This window comes from Gasterosteus aculeatus, chromosome 7 (assembly GCF_964276395.1).
Source record: "Gasterosteus aculeatus chromosome 7, fGasAcu3.hap1.1, whole genome shotgun sequence".
Classification (NCBI taxonomy): Eukaryota; Metazoa; Chordata; class Actinopteri; order Perciformes; family Gasterosteidae; genus Gasterosteus; species Gasterosteus aculeatus.
Window position 1 is genome coordinate 22,747,162 of NC_135694.1, and position 12,381 is coordinate 22,759,542.

General features: G+C 41.4%; 1 long non-coding RNA gene across 1 annotated transcript; it reads left to right on the forward strand.

The window, feature by feature from the left end:
* Positions 1 to 8: 8 nt before the first annotated feature.
* On the forward strand, positions 9 to 4,988 carry LOC144410198 (uncharacterized). The gene is made up of 3 exons (XR_013468082.1): positions 9 to 136; positions 2,253 to 2,358; positions 4,858 to 4,988. It is a non-coding gene; the product is annotated as an uncharacterized LOC144410198 (long non-coding RNA).
* Positions 4,989 to 12,381: the final 7,393 nt, after the last annotated feature.

Here is a 12,381-nt window from a genome sequence, read left to right on the forward strand (position 1 = left end):
CGAACAATCAGTGTTTACTTCTTTTGTACTTGGACTTGTGGTTTTGCTGGGATTTTTCTCCATGTTTGGGCTGGCTGGTTCTGTCCCAGCTCTTATGGGTTGATGTCAATTTCCGACACATATTCTTCCCCTGGAGGTGAGTGGCCTGGAAACCGATAAAGTAAGTGGGCTAGTGTCACCTTAACATTGACAGACTGACGTATGGAGAAATTCTTAATATTTTCACCCTTTGGCAGATAACTACTGAATGAAAGATGAATATAGCTTCAGCTGAGTATCATTGTTTATACAAACCCTGCTCAACTGTAGCACTAATCTTTGCTCCTGTACCATATGTGATCTCACTATCAGGCCCACTTTACACGCCGTCTGCTTGCCCAATGGCCACCGCCTCAGCCATGAGATTCTAGCATGAAGTGATAAATAGCTTCTAATGAGTGACAGAGCGAGCCAGCGGCAGAGGCTGATGTGTATTACACCAGGCTGCGAATGTTTCTGAGATGTGATCATGTGGAACCCTTTGGCTCGGAGTGCCGTCCAAAAAGGCTCAATTAGCAAAAGGAGTGTATTGTATATTTGTATTGCTGCAGGAGTGTGTGCTCTGCATAGGTATGCATGTACATTTGTGTGTTTGTTAGGCAGAGAGAAGCAGAGAGGCGTTCCCACCTGAGCGCCCATAATTGGTCTTAAAGTGTAGTTTTACTGGTTTGTTCTGTGTTGATGGAACCACATAGTTATGCAGTGAAACAATACTCGGGTAAAGATTAAAGAATGAAGTGGAAAAATGGACATTATTTTAGTATTGTGGTCTGAAGTCTAGACACTAAACCTGCAAGGGAAGGGCATCTCAAATAAATCCTTCTGTGTGATCGGAGAGATTGAGTGGAAGTAGTCACAGGAACCATCACGTTGCAGGGTTACGTTCTACACTGCACTACAGTTATGTTATTTGTGTTGACATAATTACCCTCCCACCTGCACGTGCAGACATGAAGAGAAACATCAACATTAACAAACATTTGCATGTTGTCCAGGAATTAATGTGTCAGAAATCTAGAGGCACACAAATCTGTTGAAATGGAAACAGTAAAGTTGTGAATTTGAGTTTATAGGGGCGTGTATCATCCAATGGCCTTCCAAATGCATGCTGGGATGCGCTTATGAACATGAGAAGACGAGAAAATGTGCCATTTTGAAAGCCATCAATTTCCTGAAAGCTATGTCTTTACAATAAAGGAAAATCAACTGAAAAAGAAAAGCCACAATACTCTTTTATACATTGGACCATGATGCTGAAAATGGATTTTCAGAAATACTTTTCAACTTCAAATACAGAACCTCCTCAGGAGCATCTGTTATCGGATTAATAGAGGTCTTTCAATGTTCTAAACTTCATGCATTTAAATAAACATGTAGGATAGAGAAACACCTGTGGCGTAACTAATGGAGGTAAAATCGTTTATTCCTGCTTCTTATATGTTGTGCCTCCTCTGGTTTCCCTTAGTAAAGGCCTAGATGGAATATTATTGTTATCATAATTCATACCAAATTCTTTTGTACTTCAGTTACAGTGCAAACGTGTAGACATGACATCATGTTGTCTGCATTTGGCCAGCTGTACACAGAAATGAGAAAAAAAAGAACTCAGAAAGGCAGGTTCTGTTGCCAGCAGTTCAAAATGTAAGTGTTATTCTGAATATGGCCATCGCTGTGGTAATGTGTGTAAATAGTGTGATTCATACACGTTCAGTCATCCCAACAAGCACCCACACACAGTCTCTCCCATCAACCTGCCGTCCACCTCCCACACGCAGACGCCTCGCAGTGCCACGCGGCCTCTCTTTGCCAGCTCAAAGAAGCATATTAGTATTAAAGTAGCCAACTGAGTATAGCGTGTGTCGAGTTTACCTAACGTCTACCTAGCGTTTACCTAACGTCTGCTGCCTATGTATGGGCATGTGAGCTGTGCAGGACCACTCACCCCTCCTGACAGGCTGGTAATTTAAGCGAGCGATAGTGAGGAGGAAGGAGAGACGGACATTTGTAACCGATAGACGCAACCTTGTTTTATTAACAGCAATTTTTTGATATATGTATCTGCATGCTTTTAATTCTGTTGATCTTATTCATTTGAATTGTTTGCATGTTTTAATTATCTGCTGTGGAGTTGTTGTGGTGTTATTGCAGATGAGGTTTTGTTTTGTGCCTTATTTTAACAAGTGTCTAATGGTGTGTCTTATAATTGTCCGCAGGTGCGTCTCTCAAAATTGTCTGCAGGTGTGCCACACCTCCCCTTTAAAAAAAGCCTGGTGTGATATATGGAGGGGGGGGATTCAGGAGTTGGAGAAGTGTGGACAGGTGGGTTGCAGGTAGATTGGTAGAGTATATCCCCAAGGATTGTGAACGGTGGTGTTTTTACAAATATGTCCGCCATTTGGCTTCTAAATTGGTTTGTCCTCGTAGCAGTAATACCCATTTCGCCCAATGGCCCAATGACTTGTCTTTTTAAATAGAGGTGCACCCCTTTTTGGGGTTTTACGGCTGTATAAGATCTAGGGGAGTACTTTTAGATTCGGGTTCATTATAGATGTATTTTTATATTGAGTTTGACTATAGTGGTGTAATCCAGAGGGTAAATGAATCATCCTGCTTTTACGTTCATTCATTTAGAAATTCTGGCACACACACACTACCTCACTGAGGAACCAGTTATTCCTCAGTGAGGTAGTTCAGTTATTCATGCACTCGTTTGACCTCATAAAATGGCCGGAGTGCTGGTGACCATCAGGCTAAAGCTCTGGTCTGTGCCAAAGACTAGTAAGATTAAATCTGCAAATCTCCCGACACATCCACAGGCCTCATGCCCACCTCTACAAACCCCCCACTTTATACAAGCCACCATGGAAATAAACCTTTCACTGGATTTTAGTTATCTCTTGTTGGACATTTAATGGGCTCAACTAGGGATTGTTTGTCTCTTTAGCAGCATGCGGCCGTAATGTTGCGTTACCAGTGGGGCTGTTTGAATTGTTTGTGCATCTATGGATCCTTCCACTCCAAGATGAAATGATTCTCACTACAAAAGCCACTGTTCCCACTTGTGACCTCTTCTAAAATGTTTATTTTACCACTTTTGTTGGTTTAAGTGCAAACTGTCATTAAGTTCATGGTACAAAATGAATAAGTCAGTGTGACCTGTTGCGTGGATAATAACATGCACAGATGCATGTTTCACGTATGTAGAGTTTATGCACGTATGTAGATTTGAATGTACATTGATTTGCTATAAAAAATACGCTTGTTCTTGATTCTTTGTTTTGGTTTTCTGAAGCTGCCAGAACTGATTTTTAATCTCACTGCAGAGTGAGGGATTCACCATTAGCAGGCGTTAGCCGTATGTGTGATGCAGCAGTCTGGGACTGTGAGGTGTATTTAACAGTAGCGTACTGGTGAGCGCTCTATAGATAGCATAAAGCACCCGCCCACAACTGCCATAATTCTCTACCTTTCAGGGAAAAGGGAAGTCTGCCGTTTGCTCAGCACTGTGGGGATCTCACTCTGATGCATTACATTCCCATGTGGCTGTGGATTACCATGTGCACCGGGGGAGGCACATTATAACCCTATAACCCAAGACAAAAAACGCAATGGAAGGGATTGATAATGAAAAAACTGTCCTCGCAATGACTGTATTTGGGAGAAAACGGTAAAATAAATCAGTTATATGCTTCAGTCAGTAGTGATCCCACCTGTGGAAGACCATTTTAACTGACGACGGTAAGCCTCTGCTTAGATGGCTTTATAAAGACAGCCATTAGCAGCGGGTGGGAGTCTTACACTTTGCTGACATGTTTAAAAAAAGAGAACTTGAAGCGTTTAGCCACGTTGATTAAAATCAGAGCGAGTGTCTGTCTTGGGATCTAACGAAGGACAATGTCATTTGTATTCATTGAATCAAACATTACAGCATTGGTCATCGCAGACGCACCAAATCTAATCAGTGTGGCACTCTACTGGGTGCAGTTTTCTAGTTGCAAAGTGAGATGGGCTCCTTAGCCTAATAATCTATAATCTTGAGGTCTAAAATTCAATGACATTGGAGTTAAAAATATCTTAAACCTTCTAGGATTGGTAAAATAGACATATACAGTAGTTATTTAATAATTACCTTTAAGTGAGAGATAACCTTTTGTCTAATGTATGTATTATGCATCAAACACAAGGATATGATGGTTAAATGTTAATTATTTTAATTAGGACTCAAACAAACTCTCTAATCCTTAAACATTTTGTAATATTGACACTTTATTACTTTAATCTTATCCTTTACATGGATTAGTAGTAAGTGCTGCAGCTGATTTGCATTGATAAAGCCTGTAGAGGTCACTCGTCGATTTCAGGGCTGACACCTGGAAAGCGACAACCATTCACACCTACGGGCAGTTTAGAGGCAAAAAGAAAGAAAGAACAACTTTTCAAACTGCAGGGAAACTACAGCCAGAGGTGATCAGTCAGCAAGTGTGTGTTTCTGTTGTGAACGCACGCGGTGTGTGCTTGTGTCTAAGCACCATGTTTGAAATGACATTACTTTCTCCCTCCACTCTCTTCAGTTGGCCTGGTGATTAACTTGCCAGTCAATCTGTATCCACACCACCTGAAATCATAGCTCTTGGTACTTTTCCAAGTGAACTGCTGCGCTGCTCGTGAGCAGTGAGAACATAATTTTCCCTCAAAAGCAAAATTGTACAGGCCTTAAGCTCTGTCATTGGATAGACAGTTATAAATCATCCTGGTAAGTTTAGTGTAAAAATTATTCATGATTGTAATGTTCATCTGTTTTTTTCCACATCTGGACAGGTCATGAAGACCAATGACAAGAAGAGGTCAGAGACGTCCATTAACCTGGAAGGTGAAAGGTTACCAACAGGCTTTCCAATTATGTTGGTCCAGTTTTGCTTGCAATACCTATTAAACATGACTTTTACTGTAAAAGAATGCAGACTAATGCAAGTCTGAGAACAAAGACAACGAGCTTGACTAATCTTAATACTGCAGCGACACAGTGAGAGAACTAATAAACATGTGTAACGCCCCACAGGGCGGCGTGGTGGTTAGCACTGTTGCCTCACAGCAAGAAGGTCCTGGGTTCGATTTCGCCCAGTGGCCTTTCTGTGTAGCCCTGCGATTGGCTGGCGACCAATCCAGGATGTACCCTGTCTATCGCCCGAAGTTGGCTGGGATGGACTCCAGCCCCCCCGCGACCCTGTGTGCAGGATAAGCGGTTTGACAATGGATGGATGGATGGAACACCCCATGGGATAATGAATGTAATTGCATGATAGCACAGATAATGTTCTACAGTATATGTTTTATTTAAACTGTGCTTACCCTTTTGTAATTGAGAAGACAAAGTAGAAGTATTTTCATAAATTCTATTCGCCGTGATTAATCACTTGTGAATGAGGAGGAGATGTGGAGAAGGCCGACGACAGCTTAGGCCGGCTGTCAGCCATCTGATCATCTTGGCAGACAGCAGGCGGCTGAAAAGTGTAAACACAAAAATAATATATGCGTCACTAATTTAAAAGAAGATTCTGAGGGAATGTGTTGGCTCCCGTACACGCTTTCTTTTAAATGATTAAGTAATGACATAGAGAAGAGGATGCTGTCCTGAATCACAACTTTGGGTAATATTTGACTTTTTATAGTGATTTTCTATTCGGTTTTGAGTTAAAAGGTATAGCTACTGCTGCATAATTGACGGTATACAAGTGGTAAATACTTTTAAATGGTGACTGCTAGTATTTTTCGAAAATGCCTCAAAATTATTTGCAAAAGCCGTATCTCACTTCCTGTTGGACCGTGCCGCACACTGAGATGCTCCCACCATATTGTGGATATTCTGTTTGGTGGCATGTAGAAACTGTCCTGTTACTGTGCACTTTATCCTCCCGCTGACTCTGACTTTCATTGCTCTTTTTCAAAATGGCCAAGTTTGACATTATTATGCACAATTCAGACTGCAGTGTCAGTAGATTTGATTGATTGGCTGATGCTTAACTTCACATAAAGACCTAATTATAGTTATAATAACAGTAACTTAAAAGGTAATGTTTCAAAAGTCTAAGCCCTTTCCCCAGAGTATCAGGTGACATAAATTAATAGAGATTACTTGTTCGGTTGTTTGTCCAGAGAAAAGTTTGTCTTTGCCAAAGTGCTGTCATTTAACTAATGATGTCACTTAAAAATGAGTTAAATCCGTGCTTACTAGATTACTACATTCTTCGCTAGTCAAATAACCTTGAGGGGCGATTACAATGATCTCTTTTCCTTGTCTAATTGTCGGAGCCTCAGACATCAGAAACTCACATTACTACATGGATGTAGGCACACTTGTGTGCTGTGGCTGTTGTGGCTGTTCGTTGCCAGTGCAACATGCCACAGCCATGACTCTAAAAGTGTCTGATCTTTGAATCGCATCCAAAATGCAACAAGAGAATTCCACCACTTTTCAGTGAGAGCGAAGGAAGGAGAGCGAGACTTGGAGAGAAAGTCACGAGACAGTTGGACTGAGCTGCCACTCAAGCCGAGGGCAGCAGGATTTATGAGTTGTTCTTGTGCCGCATGGCTGCAATACGTCCTCTCCTCCTGACCATACATAGAATCGGGCACAAAAAGGCAGCCATGATATAAATATTGAGTTGAGACATTTTGGCAGCAGGAGCTGTGACCTAATTGCTGAAACTATGAACAGACCTGAAGGTTGTTTCTTAGAGACGAGAGAAAATACGAGTAATGAAGTTACTGTAATCTTTTTATAGACTATCTGCAGTCTGCAGATTTATCATACGTGCATGCCTTCACTGCCACACATACAATAGGCCATAGAGATGCTTTGCTATTAACTGTTTGGTTTCCTGCAAAAAAAATTTTTACTTAGTTGGATAGACATAAAATTGACCTTCTGATCTTTTCACATTTTCAACCGCTGAGCTGTAAACCTCAGAGTTAATGATAAAAATGACATTTACAAACAGAAGGTCACAGGTCAGACAGACTGAACCAGAGCTTCAGCTGCCTACACTCAACTACACTTTCTTGCTTTCCTTTTATACTTGATAGTTTATTAGGTGCAGCTTGATAGAACTCATGTAGTCCTGCAATGAACCGTGTATTGATACAGCTCATAATGTTCTTTATGGTCCTTTTGAAGGCTGTAGTTTGTGCTGATGTTGAACTGTGCTGTCTTATACTGGACTCACAAGGTGTCATTTATATGAATGGGATGCTGAAAATACAAAAAAGAGTACTAGTGATTCGACAGCAGTTCTCCTTATGTTTTTATTTCTAATTTGTTAGTTATCTCAATAGCTAGTTATCTAATGCAAGGGGGGGCAGTTAAGATTCACTGACAAATGTTTTGTTTACAGTTTGTACAAAATAATGCAATGCATTCATTTCTTGTCATGACCTACTGCAGTGTGATTGGTGATCACATCAATGTACAGAATGCACCACGCTGCTGATAGTTGTACTTACAACAAAGGTCTCAAATCATCTGTACAAAATGTCCATATTTCCGATGCGTATTTACAAAAAACTATTAAATCTGAGAATTATTTTCTTTATAATTTAAGACAAAATTAATACCTGAAAAAGTAATAAACATACAGAGCCAAAATATTCTCCAGTTTCAGTGTTAATCGTTTTTGGTTTTTGGTTTTTTACTTCAGAAGAGTGATGGATTATGTGTAAATTATGAAGATTATGCCTGTCATGACATAATTAGAGACGGAATTTCACATCTCATTTTGTGATCCTCACCAAACCTGCACTAGAAACGCACGCAGAACATTATGAAGAGTCAGCGACACAAAAATTCAGTTCAGCCTGGACATTGGATGACTTTAGCTGGGATATGTTTAACCACACGGGACGGAAATATCCCCACAGCTCAATACAACCCAGCTGTTGGCCCTTCATTTAAACATTTAAACTGATGTGCAGCAGTCATTGTTCATTTGGGTTTATTGCGACGCCTCTATTAATACGCTCAATTAGTTTTCTGGCTGGAGTTTGCCAAACAGAGAAACCAGTGCAGACTTGAAGTTGTCTTTTCATCATGTTTTTAAGAGATAAAGCTGTATTATCAGCGGAGGTCCCAGCGGACTTGTTCCATAACCATGACCTCACTGCACTGTGGGAAATGTCAGCGGTGTTGTACCTCCATTGCTGTTTAATTGAATCATGTATTTGCTCTGTCGCTGTAATGATAGGGATTCACATTGCTGTGCTGGGATTCCCACTGATTAAACGCTGCCCGGGAAATTATCTTTTCCGTATCAAATACGCAGTACTGGTAGACTTGCTGGTTCTGCAATGTCTCTGTGTTGCTCTTTCACGCAGGAAGTAACTATAATCAGTTTGGATTTGCAGATGTCTAAATGGATTCCTAAGGCCGGGTTTCATAGCAACAAAAAGTGTCTTATGGACCACAGTGTACTTGTGGTCGTTACTTCGTTGACTAAAGACGATGTAATCTACACCTAATGATAACAATAATAATGTAACATCTGTAAACAGTTGCATTTAAAAATTATTTTCACCATTTATAACTTATATCGGCTTTGGCATTCCCGACCACAATTTTTGTTAATCCTTGGACAAAAAGTAATCCACACGGCAAAACTACGTGGCTCTTGGGACCATAATCTCCTCGGCTTCATGAGTTATTAAAGACGGACGCCAATTGGGCTCCAGACAGAGTAAAGTGGACTGATTCAGCAAAAATAGCATTTGAAGTTTAACCTCTAGAAGATAGAGATCTAAAGTGTGTGTGATGAAGCACAGGTTGAACAGAAATTAAAATCAAAACTTCAAAATCAAATAAAAAACACGTGTATCCATTTTTGCCTTCTTTTTTATCAAATGACATTTACATATTCTGAGTCGTCCATAGTGGCTTCATACGTTATTCCACCTGCCTGCACTTACATTTTGTCTGTTTGCAAAGACGTAGCCCAGATTGATCACAAATTAGGTTTCATAAACTTTACTAAAATAGTTTGACCATTAGTTGTGAATTGTAAATATGAAGCACACTGACTGCTCAGACGCACGACAGGATTTCTGCGACAGGTATTGAGAGAGACGCTGTATGTCTCCTACAGCAAACCACGAGTCCTGTAATGAATGTGTGCTGCTCCATTTAGAGCGAGTATCCACTTACAGCGCGCACTGCGCTGTGATGTACGAGGTCAGGGGGCTGGCAGCGGAGACAAGAAGAAATGATATCACTGCCGGGGGGAATATCTCTGGATCCCTCTCGACTTGGATGTTTCATTTACAGCACATTAGTCAAAGTGAAACCATATTGTTACCTATGACCTACTTTAATGTTTAATGTGAGTTTAATGCAAGCGTATGTCACTGAACACTGGTGCCTCTACATGCAGGGCGACATAACTAAAGCTGGTGTCAAACCTTCCTCTCAAACAACTGTTTAAATATACACTGTATGTAACTTGTGATTGAATGAATATACAAATGTTCTTGAATGATTTTTTTACATTTAACAGAAATGGAAATATTGTATGTTTTTTGTTTTTTAATCTAACTTCTATTCTAATGATCTACTTTAAAAAAACAACCTTGATCATTTTAAATAAAGCTATCCAGCCATGAAGAGTAGTTTGATCCAATTGGATTAACTGCTAATGTGTTGCTAAACCGTTATGCATTAGAAATGATCACATGTACTTATTGTAATAGAAAACGAATATTAAAATAAAAAACATGCTAGGAGTCAAGACAGGTACATTAACACCTACGTCCACTGCAAGGGGTCATGCTTTCATAAATACCTGAAAATGAAACACGCTCCATCAATGTCTCTCCCATCGTTGCAGTGAATACAACAGACAGATTTATAGAGACAGAGAGTGTGATGCTTTTCTCCACATTTAATCCAGAAACGCTGATTGTTATTTTGGCATATACACACACGGACACGCACACGCACCGGGCCGTGAGCTCCATGTTGATGCCTTTACTTCACGCACAGACAGAGCGGCCCGTCCACAGCCGTATAAACAGAGCATGGTGACACATTCACTCACATGCAAAGTATGAAATAAACAGCCGGCCTTTATTTCACGTCCGTGGCAACAAATGTTTGTAGAGGCAGGAGAGTGAGAACATATTACAACTGCCATTTGTAATACTTCACGATGGAAGTGTGGTGTGAAGGCCAAGGAAAAGACGGGATGTCATGTGTTGTGACAGCATCACGCCGTCAATGAGCTCAGTGACATTATTTAAAAAACCTTCACCTCTGACTTGTCTGGACACAAGCAAACGCTACACGCAAAACGTCTTTATGTTAAGTATTGAGAAGTACAGCTAAATAAAAATTAAAAATGGAGGTAAAGCACAGTAGGGCGGCACGGTGGCGTGGTGGTTAGCACTGTTGCCTCACAGCAAGAAGGTCCTGGGTTTGATTCCGCCCAGTGGGCTTTCTGTGTGGAGTCTGCATGTTCTCCCCGTGTCTGCGTGGGTTCTCTCCGGGTTCTCCGGCTTCCTCCCACAGTCCAAAGACATGCTCTGGGGATCAGGTTAATTGGGGACTTTAAATTGCCCGTAGGTGTGTGAATGGTTGTATGTCTCTGTGTAGCCCTGCGAATGGCTGCCGACCAGTCCAGGATGTACCCTGTGTGCAGGATAAGCGGTTTGACGATGGATGGATGGTAAAACACAGTCCTGACTTCATGGCCAGAAAAGGTCAATTAGAATAATCTGTTCCCTCGGGACTCTGGATGACGCTCTCAGATCTTCTCGTACTGACGCATCATAAACTTCCACTTCTTTGTGTCTGTTAATTATTGTCGGAGTTAATCCAAGTCTACGGGTACGAGGCAGAAGATCGTGGTGAGTTGGGATTTACACATGTGCAGCACATCGTAGTGGTGTTTGGGAAGCAGTGCTTCAAGTTTTACTTCATTCAAGTAGGTAGTTTTTGAATTTTTGTTAGATAAGAACATATTTATCTACTGGTTGTGTTTAACGTACGGGACTCAAGGCAAGTTACAAAGATCAAGGCCATATAACCAAATGCAGCCTATATGTTATTTACCGTAGAAAGCCTGACGGTTGCAGAGCAGCGCAAACCTTTTGTAACAATAATTGCACAACCGCAACCAGCTTGTTATTTTAGCTGTGCGCCTTTGTGAACTCTCGGCCCGGAAAACTGACTAATGACTAAAGACGAGTCCTCGGTAACTAAAGGTTAAACCAACACCGTAACTGTGGAGGAGAACAAGCGACGAGAGAAAGCGTGCGGATAGTTGGAGACGCGCAGGGCCTCGAGGGCGACCGCCTCCCTTCAATCATCACCAGCTCTCCTTAAATGTTGGCTGCTGCCCAAAAGTGGAACACTTTCATTAAGCCTAAAGTCAATCCACCGTGAAAACAAACCCACTCGCCAACCATTCTGTGACTCACCGCCCTTTCAATTTGACCAAGGATGTTAGCGCTGCCGAACTTTTCCCTGTACGCCCTGCGCTGCCTCGCTTTCAACTTTTAACCCTCAGTGCTGGAAGCCAGATGGAGCCGACTTACTGACCTTTTCGTTTTCAGAAACTGCACAATAATGATATCCAGCATCACACTTATTGATTTTTGTCAATAATACTTTTTGTCCACCAGCATCAGCCAACCCTCAAGGCCTCAGAGTGCTTTCACTAAAGTGGCTGTCAGCTTGTTTAAACATTGTTTTCTGACATTAGAAGAGGAAAGGCTGCGTGCAACAAGTCAACCCACTTTAATCGTAAGCTGCACAGACGATCCTTAAAGTCTTTTGTCATCCTTCACACTTCACACACACACAGTTTTTATGAGCATAAGCATGTGCAACTTAATGAAGGCCATCAGGAAAGGCAAAGAAAGTGTTGACTATACACACACACATAACACAGAGGGAGAGATCAAGGAGGCGGTTTAATGCTGCCATGAGGATTCCTAACCCCGGCCCTTGGTTGGGGGTCAGTGGGGGGTGGGGGGGGGGGCGTCCGAGTAGCAGTGCTGTTTGGGAAACACATTTCAAGAAAAAGAAACTCATATATCCGTGTGTCTCATTCCGTGGAGAAAATTACAAAACATTCCCTCATCACCAAATCTTCACAGTATTTCCAAAAGACGATAGCTAAACGTTTCCCAGCGCCGAGAGGACCCCGTGCACAGGTCCTACGGGCTCATTTTAATTCACTGAAAGACTCATACAGAAATATTTTCGTGTCTAATCTATTGAAAAACGTCATATCTGGAGAGCACTAATTTACACAAGGGGATCTAGGCCAACATTATTCCAGCATGTTAATCAAGCAT